This window comes from Stomoxys calcitrans, chromosome 1 (assembly GCF_963082655.1).
Source record: "Stomoxys calcitrans chromosome 1, idStoCalc2.1, whole genome shotgun sequence".
NCBI lineage: Eukaryota > Metazoa > Arthropoda > Insecta > Diptera > Muscidae > Stomoxys > Stomoxys calcitrans.
In genome coordinates this window covers 147,359,501-147,379,520 of record NC_081552.1, presented here as the reverse complement: position 1 = coordinate 147,379,520, position 20,020 = coordinate 147,359,501, and the positions used below count along the sequence as shown (strand labels likewise).

At 40.2% G+C, this 20,020-nt stretch overlaps 1 protein-coding gene across 3 annotated transcripts in view; it reads right to left on the bottom strand.

The window, feature by feature from the left end:
• Window positions 1–19,357, bottom strand: part of LOC106094435 (protein spaetzle 5) — a 216,147-nt gene extending 196,790 nt beyond the window's left edge. Inside the window, exons 1-2 of one of the 3 annotated variants that reach the window (XM_059360803.1) lie at window positions 19,177–19,357; window positions 18,704–18,973 (exon numbers count right to left, since the gene is read on the bottom strand). The gene's annotated coding sequence lies outside the window, so the exon portion shown is untranslated. The remainder of the gene's footprint in view (window positions 1–18,703; window positions 18,974–19,176) is intronic. The other 2 variants (XM_059360804.1, XM_059360805.1) reach the window with 2 other exon arrangements.
• Between the last annotated feature and the right edge of the window lie 663 nt (window positions 19,358–20,020).

Here is a 20,020-nt window from a genome sequence, read left to right as displayed (position 1 = left end):
AAATAAGTTTTCTGATATCAGCAAACACTGTCTGCTGATCTAAAATCAATTCGGTATATTCCTATTTTACTCCCAAGTTTGTATCATTTGAAAACAGTAGAAAATGTTTGCTATTAAAAAAAAAATACTCCTGTTCCATTTTCAGCGATGTTTTGCTGTTACAGTTGACATTTCTGCTGCTTTTACTAACACATTTCTCTGGGTGAGGATTTTGTGAACATTTTCTCTTTACTTAATGCGCTTGTTCCATCAAATAGTGTCATCAGAGAACCTAATGATTGTAATTTTACCTTTATGCTAGGTTAGGTTGAAGAGATGGTGCACGTACAACTAATTCGGTAATCCGAATATTGTGCAAACCACCACCACAAAATTGACACAAAATAAAATTTGTTAAAAGGCATAATTTTACCCCACCGTACCAAATTTCTGCCAATCCAGGCAAGAATTAAAGCTTAAAGGGACCGAATCAGGGTAATTGAGAGATCGGTTTGGAAGTTTGGGAGCTTCTTTAGGTTAAAATCCGATTGGAAGTCGTAACAGATACCACCACTTGCAAAATTATAGCCAAATCGGACAAAACTTGTGGCTCCCAGGGGGCCCAAACGTGAATTCTAAAGATCGGTTTATATGTGAGCTAAATCAGGTTTTAAACCGATTTGTAACATACCTAGCACAGTTGGAAGTCATAACAGAACACTTCAAGCTTGATTTTAGCTAAATCGGACAAAAATAACGGCTTCCAGAGGCTCAAGATGTCAAATCGGGAGATGGTGTTATGTGGGAGCTATATCAGGTTAAAAACCGAATTCAACCGTGGCATGATTATTGGACGTCGTAACAGAACAATACATGCAAAATTTCAGCATAACAAATGCGGCGTTCAGGGGCTAAATATGTCAAATCGGGCGATTGGATTATATGAGAGCTACAGTTGCGGTCAAAATAATAGCAGTGCGGCAATATATAAATACTTATTGATTTTATTCCATTACGCGGACTTTCTGTAATCCGGTTGCCTTATTTAATAAGAAATAATATTGGTATATTTGTTGAAAGTGTTGGAGTTATTATGATTATTTAAAAAATGTCGCAATATTAAGACAGTTAAAATAATAGCAGTGAAATATAAAATAAGGAAAATATCGTTTACATTTCATTATTTTCAATCTAAATTGAATAAAAAGAGTTAGAGAGTAACTCGTGTGTTATTTTTGTAAATAATATTATTATAATTTTTCGAAAGTAGGCCGCTTAAAACTTTGGTCGTTGGACAAAAAAGTCAAAATTTTTTATACAAAAAACTAAGATGAAAACAAGAGATGAAAAATCATATACCTCCATACAGCTAAGCGGCAGAAGAAAAAAGTAAAAGTATTTTTAAGCTCCCGCTATCCCTAACTGACTATGACCATAATTAAATACAGTGTTTGTCCATCCAAAGGCGTGGAAGTTATTCGCAGATCATTATGTGATAATAAATTGTATGCCCTAAGTGCAAAGAAGACTATGACCCGAAGTACACCGATCTTTTCGCAATAAGGTGGTTTAAAGGAAATAATAATGATCTTAAAGAATGACCTGCATGGCTGTCGGATCTTAGTTCAACAGAAAATTTGTAGTGCGATGTCGAAAATGATATGGCCACAGTATAACCCAATAATAGCAATTATAAGTTTTGACGTGATATTCCTGGTCCTGGCAAAACATCCGAACAAACTATACTTAAATGTAGTAGATTCACTGGAACGTATTTGTGAAGAAGTCTTACGCAGCATAAGTTGTCCAATAAAATAACAGCTTATAACCAGCTTATAACAACTAATATATTTGATTACATTCGAACAAAAAAAGATAGATAAAATGAGTTGTTTGAATTTTTTTGTCAATATTTACTAAAACTGCTATTATTTTGGCCGCCCGTAATTCAGAAACAAGTAAAATTGCATTAAGTTCGGCCGGTCCGAACTTTTGATACCCACCACCTGGGGTATATATGTTAACCCCCTTTCGTCACAATCCGTCGAAAATTGGACAACTTATGCACCCAAATTCGACACGGACATTGAGTGGTCTAATAAATAAAAGTCTTACTTTACTTTACTTTAATTGGCTATGACAGAATATTTGTTCCACTAGCCAAACGTAGAATAGCGTTCCAAGCGCCTCGATCTTCTGCGCTCATTCTAAAATCTCTGACACCAAGCTTCGAGGTGTCTCCCACAACTTGATCTTTCCATCGGGCTTTTGGTCTTCCCGGTTTGCGTGTACCACCGTGTTTGCCTTTAAAAGACTTCTTTGCAGGAGCTTCTTCATCCATTCTGACAACATGACCTAGCCAACGCAGCCGTTGCATTTTGATGCGTGTAAATATGCTATCGTCGTCATACAGCTCATACGGCTCGTGGTTCATACGTCGCCTATATTCTTCGTTAACGCAAACTGGTCCATATACTGCCTCATCTGCTTTCACAAGTACCCATGCTTCAGAACCATATAACAGCACGGGTAGTATCAGTGTCCGTAAAGTGTAGTCTTCTTCTGTCGAGAGGTGGCCTTGTTTCTAAACTGCTTACTTAGTCCAAAGTAGCATGTGTTTGCCAGTATTATTCTTCGCTTTATCTCAAAACTGGTGTCATTCAACTTTCTCCATTTTCTGCAGTTACTACTTCCGGTGACCGACATATGATATCGATATCGTCGGCATAGGCGAGTAGCATGTGCTCTCTTGTGATAAGTGTGCCATATCTATTCACATCTGCTTCTCGTATAATTTTCTCCAGCAGGATATTAAAGAGATCACACGATAGGCTGTCTCCTTGTCTAAAACCTCGTTTGGAGACTTACTGAGAAACGCGTATCAGCAAGTGTCATCCTGCAGAAGAAGTGCCATCCTGCAGAGTCTTATTATTTTTGCAGGGATACCAAACTCAGACATGGCTTGAAATACCTTTGAACGTAAAGGAGTATCGAAGGCGGGTTTGTAGTCAACAAAGTGATGGTAGGTGTTAATTTGTCCTTCTCGTGTCTTTTCCAGGATTTGGCGCAGTGTGAATATCTGGTCTAAGGTGGATTTACCTGGTCTAAAGCCGCATTGATAGGGCCCAATTATCTTATTGACTTTAGGTTTTAATCTTTCACACAGTACGCTCGAGAGTATCTTGTATGCGATGGGGAGGAGACTTATTCCTCTGTAGTTGGAACATTCCGTCTTGTCTCCTTTCTTGTGTACGGGACATAGTATGCTGAGGTTCCAATAATCGGGTATCCGTTCTTTTAGCCAGATTGCGCAGATAAGCTGATGCATATGCCTTATCAGCGTGTTGCCTCCGGTCATAAATAGTTCAGCGGGTAAATCGTCGGCTCCTGTTGCCTTGTTGTTCTTTAGCCGGGTTACTGCTACTTGGACCTCATTCTAACTAGGAGGTAAACATTCTATACCATCATCAGGGATTGGTTCTGCGGTGTCCTCTTCGCCGCCAACATCGAACACTAGCAGTTGGCTAAAATATTCTTTCCATATCCTCAGCATGTTGTCTGTGTCAGTTACCAGATTTCCTTTTTTGTCTCTGCAGGAGGATGTGCCTGCACCAAAGCCATCGGTTTGACTTTTAATTCTTTGGTAGAATTTTCGGACTTCATTCTGACACCTGTACATCTCAATTCGGTCACACTCACGTCTTTCCATTTACTTTTTCTTTCTGCGTAATAGACGTTTCTCCTCTGTCCTTTTCTCCCGATACCTCTCCTTCATCTGGGGCGTTGCTACTGATTGCAGGGTTGCTCTATATGCCGCATTCTTGGCTTTAGTAGCATCTTGGTCGAACCATGGGTTTTTTGGAGGAGGCTTCCGGTAAACAAGTACGGATTTCGCGGCACATTCCATGGAGTGGGCAATAGTTTGCCACTGCGCCATTATATCATCGGAACAAGGAGTGATTTCATGAAGCAGTTGGGTCAGTTGAGTGGAGTATGCCGCTTCCATTTGTTGTGTTTGCAGCTTTTCAATGTCCAGCTTCCGTGCAGGGTCAGATGGTACTTTCCTCGCCATGTTCAAACGAGTGCGAACCTTTGCTACAACAAGGTAATGATCCGAATTTATATTCGCTCCACGAATCGATCGTACATCTAACACGCTGGATGAATGTCTTCCATCTATCACAACGTGATCAATTTGGTTTCCTGTGTTTTGATCGGGTGACAGCCATGTGGCTTTGTGGATATATTTATGTTGAAATCTGGTGCTACTAACTACCATGTTTTTTGCCGCGGCGAAATCTATCAGCCTCAACCCATTACTTGACGTTATCTCGTGGAGGCTAAACTTTCCGACTGTTGGACCAAAAATGTCTTTCTTCCCTATTTTCGCATTAAAGTTTCCCAGAACGATTTTAATATCATGGGCGGGGCAGCGGTCATATTCTCTCTCTAGGCGCTCGTAGAAAATATCCTTGGTCTGCTCGTCTTTGTCTTCCGTCGAGGCATGGGCAGAAATAAGACTGATGTTGAAGAATTTGGCTTTTATGCGGATTGTGGCTAGCCTCTCATCCACCGGAGTAAAGCTGGAGACAAGGTGTTTCAGTCTTCGACTAACCACAAATCCGCAGCCAAATTCATGCTTCGTGTTATGGCAGCTATAGTATAGTTCGTCACCGTCTGGTGTTGTAGTGACGCCATTCCCAGTCCATCGCACTTCCTGTAAGGCGGTTGTATCTGCCTTGTACTTCTCTGATACATCCGCCAGCGCGTATACTGCACCTTTTCTTTAAAGAGTGCGGACATTCCAGGTGCAGATCCGCAAATCATGGTCGTTTTTTCGTTTGCATGGGTCGTCAAAGTTGGGGGGTCCGTTTTTACTATTCCTTTGTTTTTCATAGTAGTTCTATGTTTTCCGGGGGCGGGTTAGTGGCCTAGCGCCCCAACCGCATGGGTTTTGTGGGATTGCATGTATCCCTCGTTGTGGCGAGCCGCTTGTTCCAAGATCCGACGCTCGCCGCCAGCTGCCAGCCGCCCCTAACCTGGGAACAGATTGCTGACAGCTGATATTGGCCATTGGTTATTTGAAGGCGCCAATAACTCGCCTTGTCATCTCGAGTATCATTGGCACTCAGTATTTAATTAAGAGCCAGTGCTATCTGACTCCTCACTGAGACTCTCCTCCCGAAAATCGCTGACTGCCCGCGGCCGCATTTGCAGCTACTCCGCATAAAAACGGAGCTTTCCACCATCCGCAACCTGTGGACGCGCCCGGTAGCTTTCAGCTAAGCTTACCGTGATAACGGAGCTCAAAGTTCCAGCCTGTGTGGTGCTCATAGTCATCCCGTATCGGCCGGAAATATAAGTGACTGTTGAATTTTGTATTTCAAATTTCAACACAATCGGGTAATAAATAAAGCTTTTATTAGCTTCAGACCCTTAATCGGCACATCGGTCTATATGACAGCTATATCTAAATACAGTCCGATCTTTACCATATTTGGGTCGGATGGAGGTTGGCCTAAAACTACTTACTGTTTCAAACTTCAGCGAAATCGGATAAAAAATAGAGCTTTTATTCGCTTCAGACCGCTTCAGACCCTTTATATCGGTCTGTATGGCAGCTATATCTAAATAAAGTCCGATCCAAACCATATTTGGGACGGATGTCGGGAGGACTAAAACTACCCACTATTAAAAATTTCAACGAAATGGGGTAATAAATAGAGCTTTTATGGGCTTCAGACCCTTAATCGGCAGATCGGTCTATATGGCAGCTATATCTAAATATAGTCCGATATGGACCATATTTGGGTCCGATGTCGGGAGGCCTAAAAATACTTACTGTTTATAATTTCAGCGAAATCGGTTAAAAATAAAGCTTTTATGGGTTTTAGACCCTTTATCTGGAGATCGGTCTATATGGCAGCTATGCCCAAATATAGTCCGATTTGATCCATATTTAGGTTAATTATCAGAAGGCTGAAGATAACCCTCTTTTAAAAAATAAAGCTTTTATGGACTTCAGACCTTTAATCGGGAGATCGGTCTATACGGCAGCTATATTTAATTATAGTCCGATCTGAACCATATTTGGGTCCTATGTTAGGAGCCGTAAAACTACTCACTTTTTCAAATTTCAGCGATATCGGATAATAAATAAAGCTTTTATGGGCTTCAGACCTTTTATCGGCAGTTCGGTATATAAATATAGCCGCAGCTATATATAAATATAGTTCGATATAGACCATATTTGGGTCAGACATCGGGAGGCCTAAAACTACTCACTGTTTCAAATTTCAGGGACATCGGAGGAAAGTGAAGCATTTATGGGCATTAGGCCCTTTATCGGAAAATAGGTCTATATAGCAGCTATGTCCGTTCAAGAACTTAACCAGCGTGCATCAAAAATACGTATCTGTGCCGAATTTTAGCTCAATATCTCAATTTTTGAAGGCTCTAGAGTGATTACCACAGACGGACGGATTGACGTACAGACACACGGACATCGTTAAATCGTCATTAAATTTTACGATGATCCGAAATATATATATTTTGTAGGGTCGGAAATTGATATGTCCATGTGTTGCAAACGGAATGACTAAATGAATATATCCGACGGTGGTGGGTATAATTAACACATTTTAGGGCGTTATTGAGAACACGTAAAACTCTTTACTTTTATTAAAGAGTAAAACATAAACTGACATAAAATGTCAGTTCAGTTAAAAGGTTTTTCTGTTCTGTGCTGCTATTTTTTGGACCGTAGATGTATATCTTAATCTGAACCGATATGGCACATTTACAAACCCCAACGACCTGCGTTAATAAGATGTTTCTGTGCAAAATTTCAAGCGCCTAGCTTTATGCGTTTGACCGGGCAACCTCTAGTGTTTGACCTTTTAGTTGTTAATATAGATTCATAGCAGATTCTAACGATTAAATGAACTTGTAACTGGAGGCAATACGGAAGGCTTTATACGTTAGTGCTTGAAATGGAACATTTGGAGTTTCGTGTTTTTGAAACAATAGTAGGAGTTATACCTACTACTTAATTTCTGCGAGATATAAAATCAGAATGGACATGTAACTAAGATATTATTACATTCAAATGTAGACATGCTAATTTAATTGCACGCCACTAATTACAACATGACCATTATTCATCAATAGCCGGATGTGACATGCAAATACTATGTGAAACTGTAACACGGAACAATTCTGCACGAGTATCAAAACGCCTGCAACGCTCTCTGACAGTTTTTGGTCAAGACATCTCTATTGTGAAACTGTCCAACATGGTAGTAGCACTTGCACGTTCTACATCTAGCACCAAATAATTTATAACACCTGTCAGACGGATATTTCGACAAGCAACTTTTCAATTGACCAAACCATTGCCATCAAGTCGGTGGAAAGAAAATTGTTGCAGTTTTAGAATTACAAGTCCGACTACAAGCTAGCAACTTACCCTGTCCCTGCTTCTGGAGTTTAGCAACAAACTCAAACTATTTCAAACATGTTGAAAAATTAACATTTTTAAAAGCATTTCGCTCCGAAACGTTGAGTTCATAATCTCAATGATCGCTTTTTAATAGTCGGTCACAATGCTCGATAGGGGATTGCCGTTGTACGGAAACATTTTTTTTTCAAAGCTACCTTGGTCAAATGGTTGTTCTTGATCCGGGATCAAATGATTTGAAAAGTAACGCCCTAAACAATACCAATCCGGCACATATGTGCAATTGTCTTAACTCCACATACACATGTCCACCATGTCTCATTTTGTTTGAAAATGTCCATTAATTAAACTATCAATCAATCAAGCGAATTGGCTGCGATTGTGCTCTGATTTTAATGACAGATTTTAGTGGTAATGTCGGAATAATTCGCATTTTTTTCAGCTGATCTTTTTTTTTTTGTTTCTGTTACAACTAGGTTTTTGCTGATAAGTAATTGACGACAAAAAAAAAACAAGAATTCTTGTTAGTTCTCAACTCAATGGCTATTGGAGAATGTTGTTTGTTCAGGGAACATAGGTTTGTGTTCTTAAAAAATACTTTGAAATGTGTTTCAAGTGGTACTTGTTTTTTGCTTTAACGGACTAGAAAAGAATTTCGATTGTTGTTTAGCAATCAAAAGTGTCTACGAAGAGAATATCATCGCCGTCCAAGAGTTGCCGCCTAAGTTGATATTCCGGGCTATAGGATCTGTAGAAATCTGTATTTTCATTCAGATTAATGCCGGTATTTTTATACCCTACACCACTACTGTGGTACAGGGTATTATAACTTAGTGAATTAGTTTGTAACACCCAAAAGGAAGAAAGATAGACCCATTGATAAGTATACCGATCGTCTCAGAATCACTTTCTGAGTTGATTTAGCTATATCCGTCTGTGTGTCTGTCTGTCCGTCTGTCCATGTTAATTTGTGTACAAACTACAGGTCGCAATTTTCATCCGATCGTCTTCAAATTTGGTACGGGCGTGTTTTTTGTCCTAGAGACGAAGCCTATTGAAATTGAAAAAAAAAAAACGCTTCAGATTTGGATAAAGCTCCCATATATACGTTCGTCCGATTTGCAGTAATACTGCAATAAAATGGTCATTTGTTAACCGATTTTCTCGAAATTTGGCACACATGATCATCACAAATGTGCATAAATATGTAGGAAATGCGTTAACTATTGTCTGGAAGTTCAAAACGTTGAAATGTTATTATAAAACAGCAAAGAGTGTTTGCTGATATCAGAAAACTTATTTCTCAGGCTAAAAGACTAAACATTTCCAAGCCTTCAAGGTTCTTCTGGGTCTACAGTCTTATAATATGTTACAGCTAATAGTAAACCACACCACAAATTCGCACTCTTGTAATACTTAATCTAAAATGTTTATGTCCTCACTTCTATGACTGTAGTTAAAAAGATTTTTTGAACATCTTCCAGCTCGAAATCATATTCAACGTTTCCTATTCAAAGAATAGCATAGAAAATAACTCATAAAAGTTAAGTGTGTGTTATTGTTCAAAACACTTTGACTGGTTAGTGGATCATGATTTCTGCAACATATTGTGCCACATTTCAGCGAAATCGGATAATGAGCGCGACTTTAATGGACCTAAGTCCTTAAATCAGCAGATCGGTCTATATGGTGGCTATATCAAGATATAGTCCGATATAGCCCATCTTCGAACTTAACCGTAACTAACTAATTATATTTATTTTTAGAGCCTGTAGCGTGATTTCAACAGACAGACGGACGGACGGACATGGCTAGATCGTCTTAGATTTTTACGGCGATCAAGAATATATATATATACTTTATAGGGTCGGAAATGGATACTTGGATGTGTTGCAAATGAAATGACAAAATGAATATACCCCCATTCTTCGGTGGTGGGTATAAAATATAAACTCCCAAATAAATAACCAACAGGAAAAAGCATGGTAAGTTCGGTCGAGCCATATCTTAGGAACTAAATTTAGTTGTAGGGCATAATGTTTTTCCCCATGCCAAACTTGTGTCAAACCAGCAACAATAAAAGCTTCGTAATGAAGCGATTAGAACCGTACTTGGCACAGTTGTTGGAAGTCATAACAGAATACTTTGTACAACATTTTAACCAAATCGGACAAAAATTGCGGCTTGTAAGGGCTCAAGAAATCAAATCGAGAGATCGGTGTATATGGGAGCTATATCCAAATCTAAACCGAATGGCCCATTTGAAATGCTCAACGACCTACATCAATAGTAAGTATATGTTCAAAATTTCAGCGATTAGCTTTACGTATTCGACCGCTATCAGACGGACATGGCTACATCGACTCAGAAAGTCGAGATGATTCAGAATATATATACTTTATGGGTCGTAGATCAATATTTCGAGGTGTTACGCACGGAATGACTAGATTAGTATACCTCCATCCTATGGTGGTGGCTATAAAAAAAATATTTATTGGGTAAATACCCACTCATTGTGTACAGAGCGGCGTAAAATCACTTCTAAATTTGATTTTTCTATGTCCGTCTGTCGGTACATATTTTGTCACTTTTTAGCGCAAACAAGAACCTTATTTAGTTGGGATTCAATCCATAAGCGCTTAAGTGGATTCAGTAGCCATGATTTTGTTCCGTTATTTACAAAATTGTTCATGAGGCGTTTTAATTGACTTCCCAACTTATGCTATATTTCAAAAAAAATCGGTTCAAATCTAAATCCCTCTCACATAGTTCGCATATCCTTTTATGGTTATGGTCAAAATGTTTGCTTGACGTGTTTTATTTGAAGTAGCGATACGCATTGGATTGAAAAAAAAAAATTCTTAAAAATCCAATCAGATTTAGACATTACCTACACATACAAATTTTAAAATTTTCTAAATTTTAGTTCGTTGTTTCTAGATTGAATTAAAATATATTTAAAGTCTAAGAAAAAGTTTATATTCGGAAAAACTCAGACTTATTATTTCGCTCAAACACGACAAACATCAAATCGCCCAAAGGATAACTAAAGCCCAACAACGTCTTTATACCCTCCACCATAGGATAGGGGTATACTAATTTCGTCATTCTGTTTGTAACTCCTCGAAACATGTGTCTAAGACCCCAGTCGAACTAGCCATGTCCGTCCGTCCGTCTTTCCGTCGAAAGCACGCTAAATTTCGAAGGAGTGAAGCTAGCCGCTTGAAATTTTGCACAAATACTTCTTATAAGTGTAGGTCAGTTGGGATTGTAAATGGGCTATATCGGTCCACGATCTCGGGTCTTGACTTCTTGAGCCTCTAGAGGGCACAATTTTGGTTGAACTTTAGCAGGAGGTGTTTTGTTATGACTTCCAAAATCTGTGCCTCGTATGGTCCAAATCGGTCCATAGCCTGACATAGCTGCCATATAAACCGATCTGGGGTCTTGACTTCTTGAGCCACTAGAGGACATTATTATCCGATTTGGCTGAAGTTTAGCATGGGGTGTTTTGTTATGACTTTCAAAAATTGTGCTAGGAATAGTTCAAATCGATCCATAACCTGATATAGTTGCCATATAAACCGATCTGGGGTCTTGACTTCTTGATCCTCAATAGGGAGCAATTGCTATCCAATTTAGCTGAAATTTTGCACGACGCGCTTTGTTATGACTTACAACAACTGTGCTGAGAATGGTTCAAATCGGTATATAACCTGATATAGCTACCATATAAATCGATCTCGGGTCTTGACTTCTTGAGCCACTAGAGGGCACAATTCTTATCCTATTCGGCTGAAATTCTGTACAACTGCTTCTTCTTCAGCCCCTAAAGTGCGCAATTCTTACTAGATTTGGCTGAAATCTTGCACAATGACTTCTACTAGGGTCTCTAATATTCAATATTCTTTTATCCTTTGTTTGCCTAAGAAGAGATACCGTGGAAAGATTCGGCCCGGCCGAACTTAGCACGCTTTTTTAGGCTGTAGATCGATTCAGACCATAGGCTGTAGATCGATTCAGACCATATTTGACACGTATGTTTAAGGTCATGTTGTACAAATTTCACCCAAATCAGATAATAATTGCACCCTATAGAGGCGCAAAAAGTGAAGATCCCAGATCGGTTTATGTTGCAGCTACATCAGGTTATAAACCGATTTGAACCATAAATTGCAGTTATTGAAAGCCATAACGAAACACGTCATGCAAAATTTCAGCAAAATTGGACAGGATTTAACCCATACTTGGCACAACGGTAGAAAATCATAACAAAACATCTCGTGCAAAATATCAGCCAAATCGGATAAGAATTGCGTCCTCTAGTGGCTCCAGAAGTCAATTTTCAAGATCGGTTTATATGGCAGCTATATCAGGTTATGGACTAATTTGAACCATCCTTGGCACAGTTGTTGGAAGTTGTGACGAAACACATCATGCAAAATTTCAGCCAAATCGGATAAGAATTGCGCCTTCTGTTTATATGACAGCTATATCAGGTTATGAGCCAATTTGAACCATACTTAGCACAGTTGTTGGAAGTGATACCAAAAAATCACGTGCAAAATTTCCGTCAAAATTTGTGGAGTATTTACAGAAGTGGCGCGTCTTTAAAATTCTACATTAAGCTAAACTGCTTATTTATGATATGCACTTCAAATTCGTATTTTAGCTCCAAATTATGCCCATTTAGGGCCCAAAGGTGTATCCTATAGGACCCCTAACCTGATTAGGTTAGGTAAGGCAAGATTGGCAGTCCTTTTACAGACTCACTTAGACAATTTTAAGTCCATTATGATACCACAGTAGCGACACCAAGGCTTCTCGCGAGAATCGAACCCACGACCCCTGCACTGGTAATCCAAGCACGCTACCAACTCGTCTACGAGGGCGCCTAACCTGACAGGGATAACAATTTGTAATGTTATTGGACATCATATTGGAGCTGGCAATATCGATATTTTAGATTTGGCTGAATATCGATTGAAATTTGTCCTATCTGCAAAGTTGCACTATTTATAAAATTGGACAAAAAACTAGCGATCCGATAGTGAATGTGTTCTAATCATAAATTTTTCAATCGTCCTTGTCCTTGTTGGGTATTTCAAGTACCGTTCGAATCAGGTGACTTGGGGTTGCTGGAAACCAACCAATGGTTTTGATTAGTTTTGACTTGGAAAAATTCAGGCTTAACTTGGTCTGCCTTCATCTCAAATATGGACACAAACCTCTCCGGGGTTTCACCTGGGTAACGGAATGTTAAAGGTACTGAGCTTGCTACGAGTTCACCTGTAGAACGATAAAAAGGTGGGTTGGGGAGTCGGGTTAGTAGCCTATTACCCGGAAAACTTGAAAAAACGAAGAAGATTAAAAACGGATATAATGACCCTCGCAAACGTTTAAGGACCATGATTTGAGCATCTGCACCTGAAATGTCGGTATACTTTATAGAGCGATGCAGTATACACACTGGTGGATGTATTGGATAAATACAGGGCAGACATTACTGCCATACAGGAAGCGCGATGGCTCGGGAAGTGCTTCACAACAGAACCGAGAGGTGACACTCTATATAATAGCTGCCAGGAAACAAGGCATGAATTAAGTTGTAGATATGTGGTTAGTCCGAGACTGGAACACCTTGCCACAATCCGCATAAAAGCCAAATTCTTCAACATCAGCCTTATTTGCGCCCCAACCTAAACGAAGAAACTTCCGATACTGGATTGAGGCTAATAGACTTTGCCGCGGCAAAGAATACGGTAGTTAGCAGAACCACATTGCAAGGATTCACACGACCACATGACAGTCACCCGATCAAAACACGAGAAATCAATAGATCATGCTGTGATAGATGGAAGGCATTCAACCAGCATGTTAGATTTACGATAGATCCGAGGAAAAATCGATTCGGATCATTACCTTATTGCAGCAAAGGTTCGCAATCGTCTTAGGTTCGGTTAGGTTAGGTTTAGGAATAGAAGAAGGAATATGCCTTCTAGTCCCTACGGCTGAACCATCCAGATTCCTTTAAAAAGCCCAATAACTTGCGAATGTTCACATCCGATAAACCAGACAGGTTCTCAAAGAAATGAGCTCCTAATGTGGAACTCCTTGTGACTGCTAGTGCGAGACATACATACGCAGAAGGTGTTCTATTGTCTCTTCTTCTTCGAAGTCCTCACAGCTTCTGCAAAAGTCGTTGCTGGTGACCTTCATTCAGTCAGGATGTTTTCCTGTCATGACGGACACAATGACTGCGACGTCTACCTCTTCAAGTCTAGATTAGGCCATAGTTTGGAATGCTCACAGCACCCTCTTTGGGACCTATCTATCATTCGTTGTCCTTCGGGCCTGGTCCTGAAAACTTATCTTACATGTCGTAGAGGCATAACCACAGATTCCAGTATCCCTGGAATGTGTAGGGTAGATCCTAGTCTAGCAAGCTCGTTCGCTTTACAATTCCCTGGGATATCCCAGAACAGGTGAATTTTGAACTGCTCAGCCATATCGTTGAGAGATCTGCGACAGTCAAGACGGTTTTTGTGTTCAGAAATACGTTCTCCTGGGATTTAATGGCTGCCTGGCTGTATGAGAAGATATTTATGTCAATCGTCGTAATGACATTATTTCTTCGCCATTTCACTTCCTTAATTGCACGGATCACCGCTTGATACACACTGCAGTGGTCAGGTAACCTTTCCGATATGACCAGTTCTAGATCTTTAGACGCCCCAAAGCCCACCTGGTCGTTACGTTTGGAACCATCCTTATAGAAGTCTATGTATCTTCTCATACAAGGGATATCGATAGTGGTACAGTAATTTTTATCAAAAAACGGCTCAGGTAGGCTGTATTCCTCACTACCTGGAACTTCGGATATTGTATCAAGGATAACAAAGTGTCCGTAGCCGCCACATCACCAATTAAAAAGCTCCCTTAACCTCACGGCAGTGGTCGCTGCAATTTGGGTAGCCACAATGTCCAGAGACATAAGATGTAGCATTAAATAAGTGCATCCGATGGTGTCGTCCTCAGGGTGGCTGTGATGCACAAACAAGCCATCCTTTGGATCCGGTTAAGTATTGAGCAGTAGGTGGACTTTTGAACCGCAATCCACCAGACCACAACATCATATAGCATTATATGTCTGACAACTGCAGTATATACCCAATGCATGACACGCGGTCTAATCCCCCAACTTTTGCAGGTGTATGAAGCAAGAGTTGCCTTTCTTGCCCTTTCCAAAATGTTGGACTTGAAGTTCAATTTCCTGTCCAGCAAAACACCAGATGTTTTGCGTTTTCTGTCATGGAACATTCTCTCCTCCCAAGGAGACAGGTTCCACTGTTGGCAACTTGTATCTCATGCTTTAAAGAACTACTTCTGTCTTGCACGGATTTATACCTAGACCACTTTCGGAAGCCCACTTCGCTGTTGCACGAAGAGTATATCTCTTAGAGTGCTGGGAAACTTTCCCCTAACCGCAGTTGCCACGTCATCAGCATACGCCTTTTTCTTCCAGAGACAATAATATATTGTCAATGGCTATACTTCAAAGTAGAGGAGACAGTACACCTCCTTGAGGTGTTGCTCTGCTGATCAATTTTTTTAGATCCATAGATCCCAAGCCTGCCGTAATGCATCTTTTAGTAAGTAAGTTGTTAATAAACTTTTTTATGGTAGAGTTGATGCCTAGAAACTCCAACTCATGATTGACGTGGGTTTTACATTATTAAAAGCAACTCCAATGTCAAGAAATGCTACCATTGTTTACTCCTCGGTAGTGAGAGAAACCTTTATGTATCCGACTAGGTCTTGAAGTGCTGTTTCAGTGGATTTGCCTTTACCATATGCATGCTGCTGCCGCTACAGCCGATCTCCAGTGATCTTTGCCCTAAGATATGTTTCTATCAACCTCTCAAGAGTCTTCAGCATAAGGAATGACAGACTGATAGGACGAAAATCTTTCGCCTTCGTGAGATAGGGTTTTCATGCTTTCGGAATGAAAATAACCTTTGTGTCCCTTCATCCCACAGGTATATATGACATTCTGATACAAGCAGAGTACATCTACCTAAGTCAGGGAACCTGTCTATCAGACACAGCTTGTAATTCAACCGGCGATACATCATCAGGGCCTGGCGACACTTGCACTCGGCTTAGTGTAGGTGGCAACGGCATACTCCACTCGCCTACCCTATGCCTTGAGGGAAGAACTCTTCGTCCCGATAGTGTATGAAACCATTGCGCACTCCATGGAAAGAGCCGCCACATCCGTACTTGGATACCAAAAGCCTCCCCCAAAGAACCCATGGTAAGATCAGGATTGCAAAAAAGCTACTGAAGTCAAGAATGCGAGATAAAGGCCAACATTACAGTCAGTAGCAAGAGAGGAGAAACGTCTCTTCCGCAAGAAGAAAAAGGAAATCGAATCTAGATATTCAGGAGCCAGAATGAAGTGCGAAAATTATACCAAAGAAATAAACATCAAACCGATGGATTTGGTACAGGCACAGCAAAGACAAAGAACGAAATCTGGCAACTGATACAGATAGTGTGCTGAAGATATGGAAAGAAAACCTTTCCCAGCTGATGGTATCCGATGATGATGACCATGAGTATAGCGCAAAACCAATCCCTGTTGTTGGTATAGAATTTGTACTACCTAGTCAAAACGAGGTCCACGTAGTAGTAACCCCGCTGAAAAATAACAAGGCAGCAGGAGCAAATGGGTTGCCGGCTGAATTGTTTAATACCGGAGGCGACATGCTGATAAAGCGAATGCATCAGCTTGTCTGCACAATTTGGCGAGAAGAACGCATATCCGATGATGAAATCTCAGCATTGTGACGACAAAAGTCAGCAGGCTCTGTTTTCGCCCACACAAGAGCAAAATATTGAATATTAGCTATTAGTTAATCAAGGTATATGACGAGAGTTAAGTTAGCCCAGTTTGCCGATTAACAAACTATAGCACTAAGGTAGGTTTTCTCCTCAACGGCCGGTGAGCAAACAACAACAAAACATAATGACTTGTTGACATCGAAAGTTGTTAACAATTTTTGGGTACAAGTTGCAACAACACAGGGGGTTGTTTTCGCTAAAATTATTTGCAACAGCAAAACAGGGAGTTGTTTACTTAAAATTGGAGAAGAATTACTTAAAATTGGTGAATTACTTGTTTTCAAGTTTGGGAAAAATAACATGTTATTCGAAACAAGTTGTTTTTCAAAACAAGTACATTGCGAAGTACAGGATGTATGCATACAATAGGGAGTCGCAACGAATACTCGAGAGTCAAGGAAGGAGCCGGAATCATTGCAGACGTGGTGAGAAGAGTGAACTAAGAGTGCCTTACTGCCTCAAACATATTAGACTGCGCCCATTCGTCGCCCAGTACCTAGTGTTAACAGAGTGTCCTCCTGGCTCGAGTGAAGTGTCGTACATTAGGGTGTGCCTTCTAGCCACCCATCAGTGCCCATCCGAGTATTGGGGGTGTGCAATAGGTCACCTACTGGCTGTCGAACCCCAGTGCCCAACGTGTGTTAGGGTGTGCCCGCTCGCAAACCGACCTTCAGCAACCGTACCCCCGAAACACACCCCCTCACCTTTTATCTTTAAGACTCCATCCAGCAAATAAAACATATACAACCAAATTCAAAAGAGTTTCAGTCTCTCAATTCCAGATTAAATAAATTTCTCTGACTAGCTCCAGCATCCAGAGGTAACTTGTTGATACAGCATACTATAATCCTGTTTACGAGAAAGGGGACATGACTGTATGTGCAGTCCATCGCATACAAGATACTATCGAGCGTATCGTGTGAAAGATTAAATCCTAATGCCAACGACATAATTGTGTCCTATCAGTGTGGCATTAGACCTGGTAAGTCCACCATAGACCAGATATTTATACTGCACCAAATCCTGGAAAAGACCCGAGAAGGACAAATCGACACCTATTGTCTCTTAGTTGACTACAAAGCCGCCTTCGACAGCTATATGCGTTCTATGGTACTTCAAGCCATGGCTGAGTTTGGAATTCCTGCAAAACTGAAACGACTTCGCAGGATGACGCTTTTTTATACACGCTCCTCAATTAAAATAGGAAAGAACCTCTACGAGCCGTTCATTACCAAATGAGGTTTCAGACAGGGAGACAGCGTATCATGTGATCTCTTTAATACCATGCTGAAGAAGATTATACGAGATGCAGGTGTGAAAAGGCATGGTACACGATTCACAAAAGGCCATATGCTACTCGCCTATCCCGGCGACATTGATATTATGGGTCGGTCAACAGAAGGACCAATTGCAGCCTTTGAAAGTATCGAAAGTGAATCGACGAAAATGGGTTTGTCAGTAAATGGAGATAAGACAAAGGCAAAGGGAGTATGACTCCCACAATGCGCTGTAATCCCGAGCAGATATAGAAAATGGAGAAAGTTGGGAACTACAACTTTAACACTATCGATTCTATCACGAATATTATTAGAAATATCGAAAATATCAAATGTTGCTAATATCGACAGTTTGCCAGTTCTACATCATACTTCCTTGAAAACATCGAACAGTATACTTCACAACTCTTGTCCCTGGATTTTGCGCATCCCGACTTTTGGCTTGTAAATTGTGCCACTTAACCATAGTGCTGATGGATAAAAACATATTAACTCTTATCGTTGGGATCAGGATAAAAACGAGTTAAAAAGTGTTTTTCTTATCACAACCACGTTAAAATCTTAATTGATTCTTGGTCTTAGCAAGAAGAGCGCTTCAATAACTCTCCATCAACAATATTTTAAGTGATGATATAACTTTAAGGCGCCATAAATCGGGAAAGTTTGCATAGTTCACCTCCTCATTCGCCCCTACGTTTGCCGTACATAGCACGACATTATAACTCGTCCAAAATTTAAATTATATCCAAGAATAACAACAAGGGCAGCCACAATGCTTGACTCACAATAAAACGCTAGCTATAAAACTGGTTAATCAATCTTCTTCGTTTTCTTTTGTTGCTTAACGCCAAATCAGAATAAAATGTTGCTGCATACATCATTGGACCATTTCCTGAATCTATGGCCGAATTGTATGACTCCACCGCATCAAGCCGAAATGTTTGACATAGAAATTATGCGATGCTTTTGGCATACGTGCATACGCATGCGCACATGAACCCCCATACATTCCAATGTACATACGTACATTAGGAACTGTTCGAGTCATTACGAATTCCGTGTGAATGAATCTTTTACTCACCTTGTTTTCAGCGCAAAGAAACAGTTAACTATAATTCATTGAATGCTAATGAAGCGGGGGAAAGATAAATGGCTGTGGCTGCTGGTAGTGTCGGTCCGAATTGTTGTTGATGATACAAATCAGGCACGTTAACTTTTTCTTACTTTTCTATGGAAACAATTGTAACTTTTGCCGCGTATTTTCCTTTGGCTTTTGTAAACCTTTTCGCTTGATCTCAATTAAATTATTTCTGTTGTGGGGTTTTCCTCTTTTTTATTTCGGAATAAATTTCTAAATGAAATGGTTGACAAAATGTAGTAAAAATTGGAATTAATCATTCGTAGTCGATAGCATGGTGGCGCGAAATTTTTAAATCCGGACACGTTAACTTTCGAAAACGGTAACAACAGCGTCTTTGGGACAGACTCGGATTCAGACACGGACGCACATTTTTAGACAAAGTAGTCACTCACTCACTCTACTTTGCTACCTACCTTTAAAGCAAATTTACCAATAAACAATGAAATAACAGAAAATAGAAACAAACACCGAAAAAGGCAATAGTACACCGAAAAAACAACTATAAAAAATGCAAATTCGTATCGTTACGTGTGTAGGTGATTAAACTCTCTAAAGTAACCGTGGTGTTGAACCGCACCGTACAGGTCTTGAATCGAAACTGAGTTCGCTTCAGCTAGTGAGTCGAGCGTTTGGGCCATGGCTCAAATATTTTTCTCCGACAAACCTCACTAACACTCCATTACCAACAGCAGATATCTTTTCATAGTCAACAAAGCCGGGCTAAATGAAACTCTCACACAGTGCTTCGCAGACAGGTTTACGTTTAGCACAAGCTCACTAATTCCAGCACATCCATGAACCCGGGTGTCAGTGAAGTACTTACCTGCATGATTTGTGTGGCCTGCCTATCGTTGCTTATTTGCCCCTCTGTCTGCTTGCTGCTTGCGTTTACTCGGGTAATAATTGGCATTTTATTTGGTAGGTGGTCGATTGGAGCTTGAGCTCAAATGCCGGTTTGATGGGATTTTGTTTGATTTTTGTTGCTGTTAGTGCAAGTCAGCTGTTTTGATTACCGTCACAAAGCATATTAGTAGCACACTCGCACATTTAATTATTAGGTTGTATATAATTCACATTGGGCGATTGCGCAGAATGAGTAAATGGAAAATCTCGACCAGCCTATCGATCGGCAAGCTTCAATAAAAAAGTGACTCACTTTAAAACCCAATAGTGATTTGTGCCTCAATGTTTTTTTTTTCCGTGACGGATTTGGAATTTGAAATATACTTGTACCAATCAAAACAAATAATTGGCTGA